Source organism: Schistocerca piceifrons, chromosome 1 (assembly GCF_021461385.2).
Source record: "Schistocerca piceifrons isolate TAMUIC-IGC-003096 chromosome 1, iqSchPice1.1, whole genome shotgun sequence".
NCBI lineage: Eukaryota > Metazoa > Arthropoda > Insecta > Orthoptera > Acrididae > Schistocerca > Schistocerca piceifrons.
The window spans coordinates 192,768,682-192,780,737 of NC_060138.1; positions in this window are offsets into that span (position 1 = coordinate 192,768,682).

A 12,056-nucleotide genomic window follows, 5' to 3' on the forward strand; every position below is an offset into this window, starting at 1 on the left:
GCCGTTAAAACGGTGCCATGAAGAGTGAAATTGGAATGACTAGATATAGAGATAACTAGCAGTACAGTGGACCACACAAAATAGGTACAATAATCAGATCTCTGTCCTCTGCATCTAGGAATGGACATTATGCCTAAGGATAGATCCATTGTGCCTTTCAGACTGACGATATCACTCAGTCAACTCCATGGAAACATTTGAAAAGACACCTTGTCGCCACAAAGTGCACGTCCAGTTGCGGTACTGGAGTGCAAATTCCAGCTTTCGTTGCCGATGGACAGCAGCCAGCATGCGCGCATGATCGACGCCCATTCTGTGACATAGCCCTCAAAACACAGTAATTTAAATTTTGTTCTGTAGAAGATACCATTATTGGCATCGAAACCTAGGTAAACTGTAAACAATTTTACATTGCAACTGAAGGCTGAATTTTTTCTTCTCTGATCTCTGGTTCTCATAGTCGTTAATTTCGACTGCTGGCGTTACATTTCTGGCGTACTGATGCCTGTGGTTGCGTCCTGACTCCCAGATCTTCGCGAAATTATCTTTCTGTAACAATAAATAGCAATTGTCTGGATAGACCTGTCTCAGGTAGGAATAAAGATACTGGCAAGGACGTGTTCTTTTTCCAGACTCTGTCATACAGGTTGCTGTGCATGAGAGGCATATTATGTAGGAACATTATCAGCCTGCCACACTAACCTTTTTTGCAGGGCGGTCTACACGTCAGGGGCAAGACACGATTTTTCTGGGATATTTCGTGTAGGTTGTCCTGCATGACAAGTGTGTTGTGTTGTACCGTTGGCAAGTCTTATCGACTCACTTTCCATGGCAGCCTGTACATAGGCATGATTTTTTTTCTTTTCTTTTTTTTTTCTTGCAGTCGTATTGACCAACTACGATCACGTTAACAACTTCAGTTCTTCTTCTTCCTTTGTTGTAGCTTCCTATTTTTCCACTATTCCCTCATTTTCTCCCAATGAAGTCTCTTCCTTTCTTCTGTCTACGTTGTTCCCGATTTTTTATGTCTTCTGTTTTGAAAGCCTTTCAAATTTAGTATTTTATTTTTAAAACTGTTTCTTTCTGCAATTTCTGATTCTTTGGTGTTGTTTCTTTCTAGATCTTTCCATACTTTTGTAATCCATGCTGTTGTCGATTTCTTATTCCGGAGATATAGGAGTACTTCTTTTGTTAGTCTGTTTCCATCCATTCGGTAGAGGTGTTCGAAAAAGGTTAATCTTCGTTTGGCCATTACTTCAAATACGTTCTTTATATTTTTATAGATCTCCACATTACTTCTTATTTTCCAACCATCTGCAGTTTTTATTGCATCTATTATTTTTCTAATAATTCTTCGTTCCAGTACCTCTAGTTTGTCCATCTTATAGTTCGTCGTTAGGCATTTATATCCATATAAACATTCTGGTTGTACAACTGTGGCGTAGTGTTTTAGTTTTGTTTTTCTAGATATACATTTCTTGTTGTAAATATTTTTGGTCAAACTGTATGCTCTTTCCATTTTGTTAATTCTTACATCTATTGCAGATTTTTCTAGTCCATTCTGTTGTTTATTTTCTCCAAGATATTTAAAATTATCTGCTTGCTCTAATTTACCCATTTGTGTTTCTACGAATTTTGCCGCCTTTTTTTATATTTGTTATTAATTTTGTTTTTTCGGCTGAAATTTTGGGAGCAGATCTGTTTGCAATTTTTCCCAGAAGGTTTATTTGAATAACTGCATCTGTCAGGTTTTCAGAAAGTATTGCAAGGTCGCCCGCAAAAGCCAATCAGTTTAACTTAACTCCACTTGTTTTCCTTCCCAGAGTTACTGGTTCAATTTTGTGATTTTTGAGCTCCGAATTCCACATCCTTACAATTTTTTCTAGCACACAAATAAACAGTAAAGACGGTAAACCATCACTTTGTCTGAAACCAGTTTTTATTTCAAATGGCTGACATACTTCTCCCATAAATTTGACTTAAGATATTGTACCTGATTTGATTTAATACCAAATTCTCTGATGACCTTACCTGTTGTTTCCCTATCTGTACAATCAATTTCCTGAAATCAATAAATGACACTATTATTGGTTTGCTGGTTAACATTCTATGGCGAATTATTGACTGTAAGTTAAAAATTTGTTCTGTACAGGATCTTCCGTTTGGAAAACCACCCTGATATTCTCCCAGTTGTTTGTCTAAAGTATCTACCACTCTGTTCAGGATAATTTTTGATAATATTTTGTATGCGACTGGCAGCCTACTTTATTTCATTTCATTTCATTTATTTATTTAACCCATTGTGATTTGTGCCATCAAGCCTTCTCTTACATTGGAATTAGGGTTTCACACATATGGCACCTTATTATGCCGTTGTTACCTAAGAAATAACAAATTTAATGTGACAAATAGTATTTTAATGATTTTAGTGTCTATAGTGACAGTGCAGGTAAGTAATTCTGACTATGAACCAATAAAGTTAATCCTTTAAATGTATTGTAGCGGCTACACATGCCAATGTGTGTGGGTGAGGAAAGAGTGAGTTAGATAGAGGACGGGATGAGCAGGGTGACGGGCAGGAGGAAATGGACAGAGAGATACGGAGATGCAGGAGAAAGGTGGGTGGGTTGAAAAGAATGAGGCAGAAATGGAGTAGGAAAGAGAGAGAGGAGGAGGAGGATATGGTCAGAGGGATGGGGCAGGAAGATATGGTGAGAGAGAGGGATGGACGAAATTGACAAATATGAGGGAGAAGGAGATGAAGACTCCGGGAGACAGACAGATTTGGGAGGATAAGGAGTACAGACAAAAGGAAAAAGAGGTGGACATAGAAACGGGGAAGAGGAGGTGTGTTTAATATATATGTCGAACATGTATGCAGGCAAAGCGGTGGAGAAAAGGCTAGTTTATTCTTATATAAAGAAAAATCGCTAAACTTCCAATACGTTGGCAAAATTATTTATTTTTGAACGAGATAGCGCAAGACGCAAGACCACATATATCCCGTGCTGATCTGACTTATTCCGATACAACTTTTGCCCTGACCATAACATTCTCCAGATCTCTAACCGATTGGGAATATTTGGTCTCGAGTTGCCGATAGAATACACTACGCATCAGCCACTGTGATTGATGAATGGCAAATAACTGAAATATCGTGGCATGACGCACCGATATCTGCCGTAGGAGCTCAATTGTACTCGATGCCCAGCCACGATAGATCTGTTGTTGCTGCGAGAGCCGGCAGCTCCTACTACAGCATTTCGCACTTTGTATAATTTCAAATCATGTAAAAATTTCATTTTGTATTCTTCCTGCAATACTATGCCATCGTAATCAGAATATTCCGATAGTTGGTGCATATTCTGGTTTTGTCGTTTTGTTTGTCAGCAGTATAATTTGCCCCCCAGCAGTTATCTCTCACGAACGTCCCTCGTAGGTCACGCTGTATCTCTCATACTGTGTATGTTGACGTAGCAGTACGCAGGGTAATGGCTACACGGCAGATCTGCGGTTTGAAGCCCACCCGCTGAGTCATCTGCAAGTCTCATCGCGGAGCGTCTGCTTTAATTAATTAACGGTACCCATTTGGCGAGCCTGAGTGGCTAAGTTCGGCCCTTTTTTTCCTTCTCTGCAGCGCTAATTAACGCTAAGCGAAAGCGACACCGTTGAAAATATGTTGCTCCGTGCTCGGGGCAGGGCGCCTCGTTTAATATTTAGCTGCCTGCGTCGCCCGGCTACTTGCTGGCTGCGCGGGATTACGGCGCAGCAAGGCAGTGCACACCGAAACGTCGCCCGCCCCACAAAATTATACAGTACCACCTCATACCAGATCTGCTGCGCACTCTGTCCGCTTGTCCAATAGCTGTCCTATGTTTATTAAGATGTAAGGAACTGCGGTTAGTCGCAGAATCATTAGCTAGTAGTAGGAAGTAGCTGGTCAACATATCTCGCTAACATCTTTGTGTACTTATGCAGTAGATGTTCACTATGCCATTGCAATATTGAGATCAATAATCCAGTTTTTTTTAAAATTGTAAATTCAAATAATACGTTAGAAGCAAAATTAGGATTTAACATTCCATCGACAACCAGAGAGTGAGGGACCGACCAGAGATTCGGAAACGCCAAAGTATAGCGAAAGGAACTATGTCTGCATCGAATTACAGACAATTAAAACAAGTTCCGTGGAAGATTGTCCTGTAGGGATAGTCAAAAAGTATTAAATTTTTTTCTTTATTATCGAGTTGAGTCTCTATGGACTGCGTGGTAACAACCAACTTCGGTCTAGTGTCCAGGTCCTGTTCTTGTTCCAGCTTTGACTTCCTGCCAGTATCTTCTGAGTCCACCAAGAAGTGCCTGTTTAGGCCTCTTCAGATACTGGTCCTCTCCGTCTTTTTGGACGTTGATGCCATTTTAAAACCTTGGTAGTTGTTCACCAATCTTCTAAACTTGTTCCTGTCAGGAATTTCTCTCTCCGAGATACCAACCTGCCTAAGATCTTTTTCACATTCTTAGAACCATCTTGACCTTGTTTTCTCAGATCGGATGAAACTCCATGTTCTTTTTGTTAGTCGATCGCCGTCCGTCCTCATGAGATAACCGTAAAATAACAATCGTCTCTCCTTAATGGATGCTGTGATAGGTTCTGTCTTGCTGTACAAGTCCTCATTTGCTCTCATTCGCCATTGTCCATCAACCCGTCCATTATTAGGATTCTCCTTAATTTCCTATGCTCATGCTTTTCCAGCCGCTCAGCTTGACCTTGTCTATTCATGGTCAAAGTCTCGGACGCATTTGAGCGCTCAGGTTTTACAACTGTATTATAATGTCGGAACTTGGCCCCCCATACTCATAGACTTTTCGTTATAGGTTTCTTTGTCAGTTGGTATGTTTGGTCTAACTTCCTCATCCTGTCATTCTTCTAATCCATTCTCTTGGATGACTTCACCGAGATACCTGAAATTCTTAACTCGTCCAATTTTTCCCAGACTGGTGATCATCCATTCAGGTCCATCACAGATGTTCGTCATCGTATATTCTGTCTTTGGAATAGAGATCTGGAGTCCAACTTTTTCAGCAATTTCTGACAGCCTATTGATCTTGTTGACTGCTGACTCTATGTTGTTAGCAAAATTGGCAAGGTCATCCGCAAAGGCCATGCAGTCAATGTTCACCACTTTGTTCTTAGGACCAAGTATGAACCGCTCTTCATTTGTTTCTTCTTAGGTTAACAACTTTCTCCACTCTCGAAGACGCAGTTGAAAAGGAGTGGGGATAGTCCACCTCCTTGTCTTACGACCGTTCTGATTGTGAAGGGTTTTGATATCTCACCCATAAATTTTATTTTTGACACTGTGTTAGAGTTTGTTTGATGAGCTTTCTTGATGTATCATCCACCCCAAACTCTTCCAAAATATTCCTTAATGTCTGTCGGTCGATGGAGTCATATGCCTTCTGAAAATCAACAAACGTGACGACGTAGTTATTTCCTGCAGTTTTTTGTACCTGATGATGTTCTTCATGTTAAAGATCTGTACTGCGCAAGAACGGCCCTTTCGGATACCAGCTTAATATCCCCCAGTCACTTGGTCAAGATGACCTATTCAGTTCTGTATCGCTTTGGAGAGAATCTTATATGGAACAGATACTAATGAGATGCCCCTATAGTTACTGACAGTCTTTTTATCGCCTTTCTTGAGTAGAGGATTAAAGCTGACTGCCATTCAGTTAGTATCATCCCAGTTCTCCAGATCTCCTCAAAAAGTCGGACTCGTACATCTAGAGTTTCATTACTTGCCAGCTTCAGTAGTTCCGCCACTATTAAATCCTCTACAGCTGCCTTGTTATTCATAATGTTGTTGATGATCTCTTTGATCTCCTCTTTACTAGGTGGAGGTGAGTTGGGTAGTTTGTGGATCGGGGCACATACAGGGAATCTTTCTTTCGGTTCATCACAATTAAGTAGATTTTTAAAATAACGAGACATGATCGTGCAGTTTCTTTTGTTGTTCAGGCCGAGCTTTCCATTATCGTCAGTAAAACAAACACTATGGGCTTTGTATCCTTCCAAATTCGATTTGAACGTGTGATAGAAGTCTCTGGCATTGTTTTTCCGGAAATGCTGATCGATCAGTTCTAACTGCTGTTTCTCATACAATCGCTTAGCCCTTCGTAGAGTTCTGGCTGCATATTTTCGAACTTCACGGAATACATCAAAATCTTCAGGTCTCCTGGTCGAGTTCCACTTTCTCCATGTATTTGTTCTTTGGGTCACCACCTCATCACAAATCTCATTCCACCATCTATGCTTTCTCTTTTTAGCTGTCAGGATTGCAGTATTACCTGCTTGTTGGATCTTGAAGGAGATGTACGTCCATTTATGGGATTCAAATGTCAGTTGTTGGTGGTATTGTTCCAATACGCTTTGATTGATTTGGAGCTTCGCAACGTAATATTGATGAATTTTGTTTCCGGTTTCACGGCCTTATTGAGAGGGATGAAGTTCATTTTGATCTTGGAGAGGTAATGATCCGAGTCAAACTGGGCACCTCTCTGTACTTTAACATTCATTATTTCCTTAATTGCTCTCCTAGAGATTGCTACATGATCAATCTGTTTCTTTGTACACACATTGCCTGGTGATCGCCAAGCCGTCTGTTTACTTGGCTCGTGTTTGTTGACATTATCTGAAGATTGAAGGATGGACACATTGACGAGTCTTACACCATTTCTGTAATCATCTTGTGAGTAGGATACTTTCCAATTGTTGATCTGAATTGCGGTTCTATTCCCAGCTGGGCGTTAAAGTCAACTAGTAGGATCTTTATGTTCTTAGATGGTACTGTTCTTCAAGAAGGTCCCAAAACTGTTCAACTTCCTGGGATAGGGTCTGTTGTCTTCATTGATTGGTGCATGCGCATTGATCAGTGTGTATCCTTTGTAACCACAGTTGAGAATTAGGATAGAAAGTTTCTTAGAAGGGGTGAAGAACGCCAAGATTGAACTGACAACCTTCCTATGAACAACAAAAGCTGTGCCAAAACAGGCATGTTCTTACCTATTTTGACTGCCCTTTTGCCTTTATAAATCCTGTAATCTTCAATGTCCATTGTTTCGTCATCTAGGTACATGGTTTCTTGAATGGCCAAGATAGTTATGTCATGTTTGTCCATCATCATCGTCAACTCTTCCCAACTTTCAATAGAGAATTGACGTTCAAAGTCCAAAAATAGTTGTTCTGTTTCGTCGTGAATTTTGTGTGCGTAGTCCTGTCTTCAAAGCATCTAGGTTCAGGCTCCCCAGAATCCATAGGCCTGATTCTACTCCTAAGAGTGGTAGATTTCCTAAAAAGGTACTACCTGGGGTAGTGTCCTTTTTGTGACGACATTCCATGATGTTTGGTTGTTCAAACTAGTGTGGCTTGGACAAATCCTTCCCGGTAATAGAACCAAGGTTGTAAGCCCCGGAGCTCGATAATACGCAGCTCCTCTGGAGTCAGACGCCCTTCGCAGCCGCTTCTCTGAAGTACAGACGCTGCTAAATGAAGGCATGGTTGTCGTTTTCCGCCTTCAAAACCATTGACCATCTTTTTAATTATGACTTCGAAAAAAGTGAAGTTACTTAATTAATCCCCGCCGTAAAAAAACAACTGTTGAAAACAGATCCCAATTCAGTTTTACAAAATGTACTCCGTAGCGTTGTTGGCTTCTTAGCTAGCATGTATCGCGAATCTCTCGCCCAGTGCGTAGGTCCCACGCATGGGTGACTCATGTATACAAGAAGGGTGAAGAGACGGACCCGGAAAATTAGGAAACAGTATCCTTAACATCGTTTTTCTGCAGAATGCTACAACATAATTTGAGTTCGACTATCATAAGTTGCCTAGAGACCGAAAAGCTTAATTCCACGAATTAGTATGGTTTTAGAAAGCGTTGCTCGAGCGAAACTCAGCCAGTCCTGTTCTCACATGAGATCCTGCTAATTGTAGATGCAGATCATCAGATTCCATATTTCTAGATTTCCGAACATCATTTGGTGCAGGACGCTACTGCAACTGTTAACGGAGGTACCAGCGTATGGAATAAGTTCGCAGATATGTGAATTGCTCTAAGAGTTCATAAGTAACAGAACCCAGCATGTTATCCTCGACGGTGAGTGTTCATCAGAGACAAGTGTATCGCCAGGAGAGCCCCAGGAAGTGTAATAGGACCGCTGTTATTATCTCGGTACGTAAATGTTCCCACGGGCAGGATGGGCAGCAATCTGCAGTTGTTTGCCAATGATACTGTGACAAATGGCAAAGCGTCGAAGATGAGTGTAGGATGATAAAATATAACTTAGGCGAAATTCCTAGTTAGTATGACGAACGGTAGCTGGTTCTAAGTATAGAAAATTGTAAGTTAATGCGGATGAGAAGGAAAAACAAAACCATAATGTTCGGATACACCATCAGTACATAAAAAAGATGCCTCTAAGCACTATGGGACTAAACATCTAAGGTCATCAGTCCCCTAGACTTACAACTAGTTAAACCTAACTAACCTAAGAACATCACAACATCAATGCCCGAGGCAGGATTCGAACCTGCCACCGTAGCAGAAGCGTAGTTCCAGACTGAAGCGCCTAGAACCGTTCGACCACAGCGGCGGCATTGTTGACACATTTACGTCGTTTAATTATCTAGGCGGGACGCTGAAAAGCGATATGAAATGGGACGAGCATGTGAGTATTGTGTTAGGGACGACGAATAGTGGGCTTCGGTTTGTTGGTAGAATTTTATGGAAGGGTGGTTCTTCTGTAATTGAGACCGCATACATGTCACTAGTGCGAGATATTATTGAGTACTGCTCGAGTGTTTCGTGTCCATACTAGGCAAGTGAGCCGTGGCAAAAATTGCTGTTTTGAAGTTTTTGGCGGTGGCGCCGCTGTGGCAACCGCAGCTTTGGTGTCTGGTGAGAAAGGGGGAAAGGTTGCTGTTCACGTGCATTTAGGGGCGCTATGAGCTCGCCAGTCAGTCTGAGTGAGTCTGGGGTCAGTCTGGGTGAGTCTGGATTCAGTCTGGGAGTCTCTCGTCCCCAGCTTGCTAGTCTGTCTCTCGTCCGAATTTGTGGGGCAGTTAGTATCTGTCTGTCATCCGGAGTGTTAGTATGTCTTTCGTTCGGATCAATCTTTAAAGCCGGATAAATGAGTCTTTCCACTCCGCCGTTAACGGAGCAAGTGGTCGCCCGGTCGGGGCTTAGTTCCTGCATCTGAGTCTGCGCATTAGGTCGCCAGTCTGCTCAAGTTGCTCAGGAAACGGTCACTGGCGGTTGGATCGATCGGTTGGTCGGTCGCGCACTGAGACACAAGATGACTTGTCCGGCTTGAGCGTCGGCGCATGCGAGGTCACCACGTGAGTCCAGTGGGCCGCGGCGTATAGCGAGGGGTAGTGGCTTCGCGGTCAACACGAGAGCAACAGGAGTTAAGCCACGACATCGGTCTGGCCGGTGCAAGCATCTGAAGCTGACTGCGTAACGGTTATATTGCCGCAACATACCTTTCGCGTAAGAATCACGAAATGAAATGATCGTGTGGCATTATGGCCGGGAGGCCCCATCCGGGGAAGTTCGGCAGCCGGTTTGGAAGTTTCAATGTAGGTGACACCATATTGGGCAACTTTCGTTGTGATGATGACAACACAATATCCAGTCCACGAGCAGAGAAAATCTCCAACCCGTCTGGGAATCGTGCCCGGGCCCGTTGCATGGTTGTCAAACAAGTTACCACACAGCTAAGCAGGCGGACAAGGATCGCAAAGATAAGATTAAAGAGGGGTAGGGCTTGAACGGTGTCATAAAGGCAGTCGTTCTTACTTCGTTCTGTTTGCAAATAGAACAGAAAAGGTAATGAATAGTACTGATACAGGGTACCGTCGCCACATCGCCACGCACCATTCGGTGGCTTGTAGAGTATATACGGAGATGTAGATGTCATTTTTTATTTGTTCAAAATGGTTCAAATGGCTCTGAGCACTATGGGACTCAACTGCTGAGGTCATTAGTCCCCTAGAACTAATTAAACCTAACTAACCTAAGGACATCACAAACATCCGTGCCCGAGGTAGGATTCGAACCTGCGACCGTAGCGGTCTTGCGGTTCCAGACTGCAGCGCCTTTAACCGCACGGCCACTTCGGCCGGCTTTTATTTGTCGTTCTGTAGGTACATACCTACAGTCTTGCTACACACAGAACTACCCACTTAACAGCACCATAGCACACGGCTTGATGAGCCTGAAAGAAATAGCGCAGTCGACTGATCAAATGGGTAATCGTGCGGAATTCGTTTTCTGCATTTAAAGAAAAAAGTGTGGCTACAATCCATACTTAGTTGATGGAAGGATATAGCAACAAAGTACCGTGTATTTCTTCTCGTTCCTCGCCCATTTACTATGCGTTAGCGTCCTGTGTTTACAATGAGGTGACAAAAATCACGAGACAGCGGTAAGCACATATACAGATAGCGGTCTTGTCGCGTTCCCAAGGTATAAAAGGTCAGTGGATTTCCGGAGCTGCCATTTGAATTCAGGTGATTATGACCGCTCGAACTGAATTAACAGACATTGAACGCGGAATTGTAGTTGAAGCTAGACATATGGTACATTCCATTTCTGACATCATTAAGGAATTCAATATTCCGGGATCCACAGTGTAAACAATGTGCCGAGAAAACCAAACGTCAGCATTTACCTCTCACCGCTGACGGCCTTCGCTTACCGACCAAGAACAGCAGCGTTTCCGTAGAGTTGTCAGTGCTAACATACAAGCAACACTGCGTGAAATAATCGCAGAAATCAATGTGGCACATACGACGGACATGTCCGCGGCGAAATTCGGCGTTAATGGACAATGACAACATATGACAGTTTCGAGCGGCTTTGCTAACAGCACGACATCTCAGTCACGTGCCTCGCCTTGGCTCGTGATCACAGCGGTTGGACCATAGATAATTGGAAAACCGCGGCTTGGTCAGATGACTCCTAGTTTCAGTTAGCAAGAGATGACTATTAGATTAGAGTATGGCACAGACCCAGCGAAGCTATGGACCGAGATTGTCAACAAGGCACTGTGGCTCCATAATGTTGTTGGCTGTGTTTACATGGAATGGACTCGATCGTCTGGTCCAACTGAACCGAACACGAAATGGATAAATATTTGGCTACTTGGAGACAACTATATGTAACCATGCATGGACTTAATGTTCGCAGACAACGAAGGAATTTTTGTGGATGAGAACGCGCCATGTTGCTGGGCCACAGCTATTCGGGATTCGTTTTACGAAGATTGTGGACACTTCAAGTGAGTGATTTGGCTAGCGAGATCGCCCGACATAAAGCCCATCGACCATTAATGAGACATAATCGAGAGGTCAATTTGTGTACAAAATTGTGCACGGGCAACACTACGTAGTTATGGACGGCGATAGAGGCAGCGTGGCTCAGAATTTCTGCAGAGGACTTCCAACGAGTTTCTGAGTTCATGCGCTGTAAAGTTCGTGCGCTACGGCAGGCAAAAGGAGGTCTGATTCGATTTTGAAAGGTATCCCATGATTTTTGTCACCACATCATATATCTTTGAACATACTTTGACTTAGCAACAAATGTCATCCCCCCCCATTGTTGTCCTCAACATTTCATCATGATTATCATTATCAACATCATCACAATCTTTCGTGATATTGGAGTGTGTAAAAAAAATTGGACTATCTAAAAATTGGGACTTTGCATGCAAACTGAGACCGCGCAGTTGAGCGCCTCACAAACCAAAGATCATCATCATCATCATCACCCATTGTTGCAGCCTTCCTGCACTCGAGCGAACGGCGGCGAAATTACTATGACAAAAAAAAAAAAAAAAAAAAAAACCATACATTCATTCCCGTCTCACTCTTACCATACACAGACATTATACGTAAAAATGCCAGCATTATAGAAAATTGAGGGTTGCAACGTTTCTTGCCGGCAGGTGTCACATGACTGCGGTTAGGACCGCAGATATGCAAATTGATCAGAAACAGT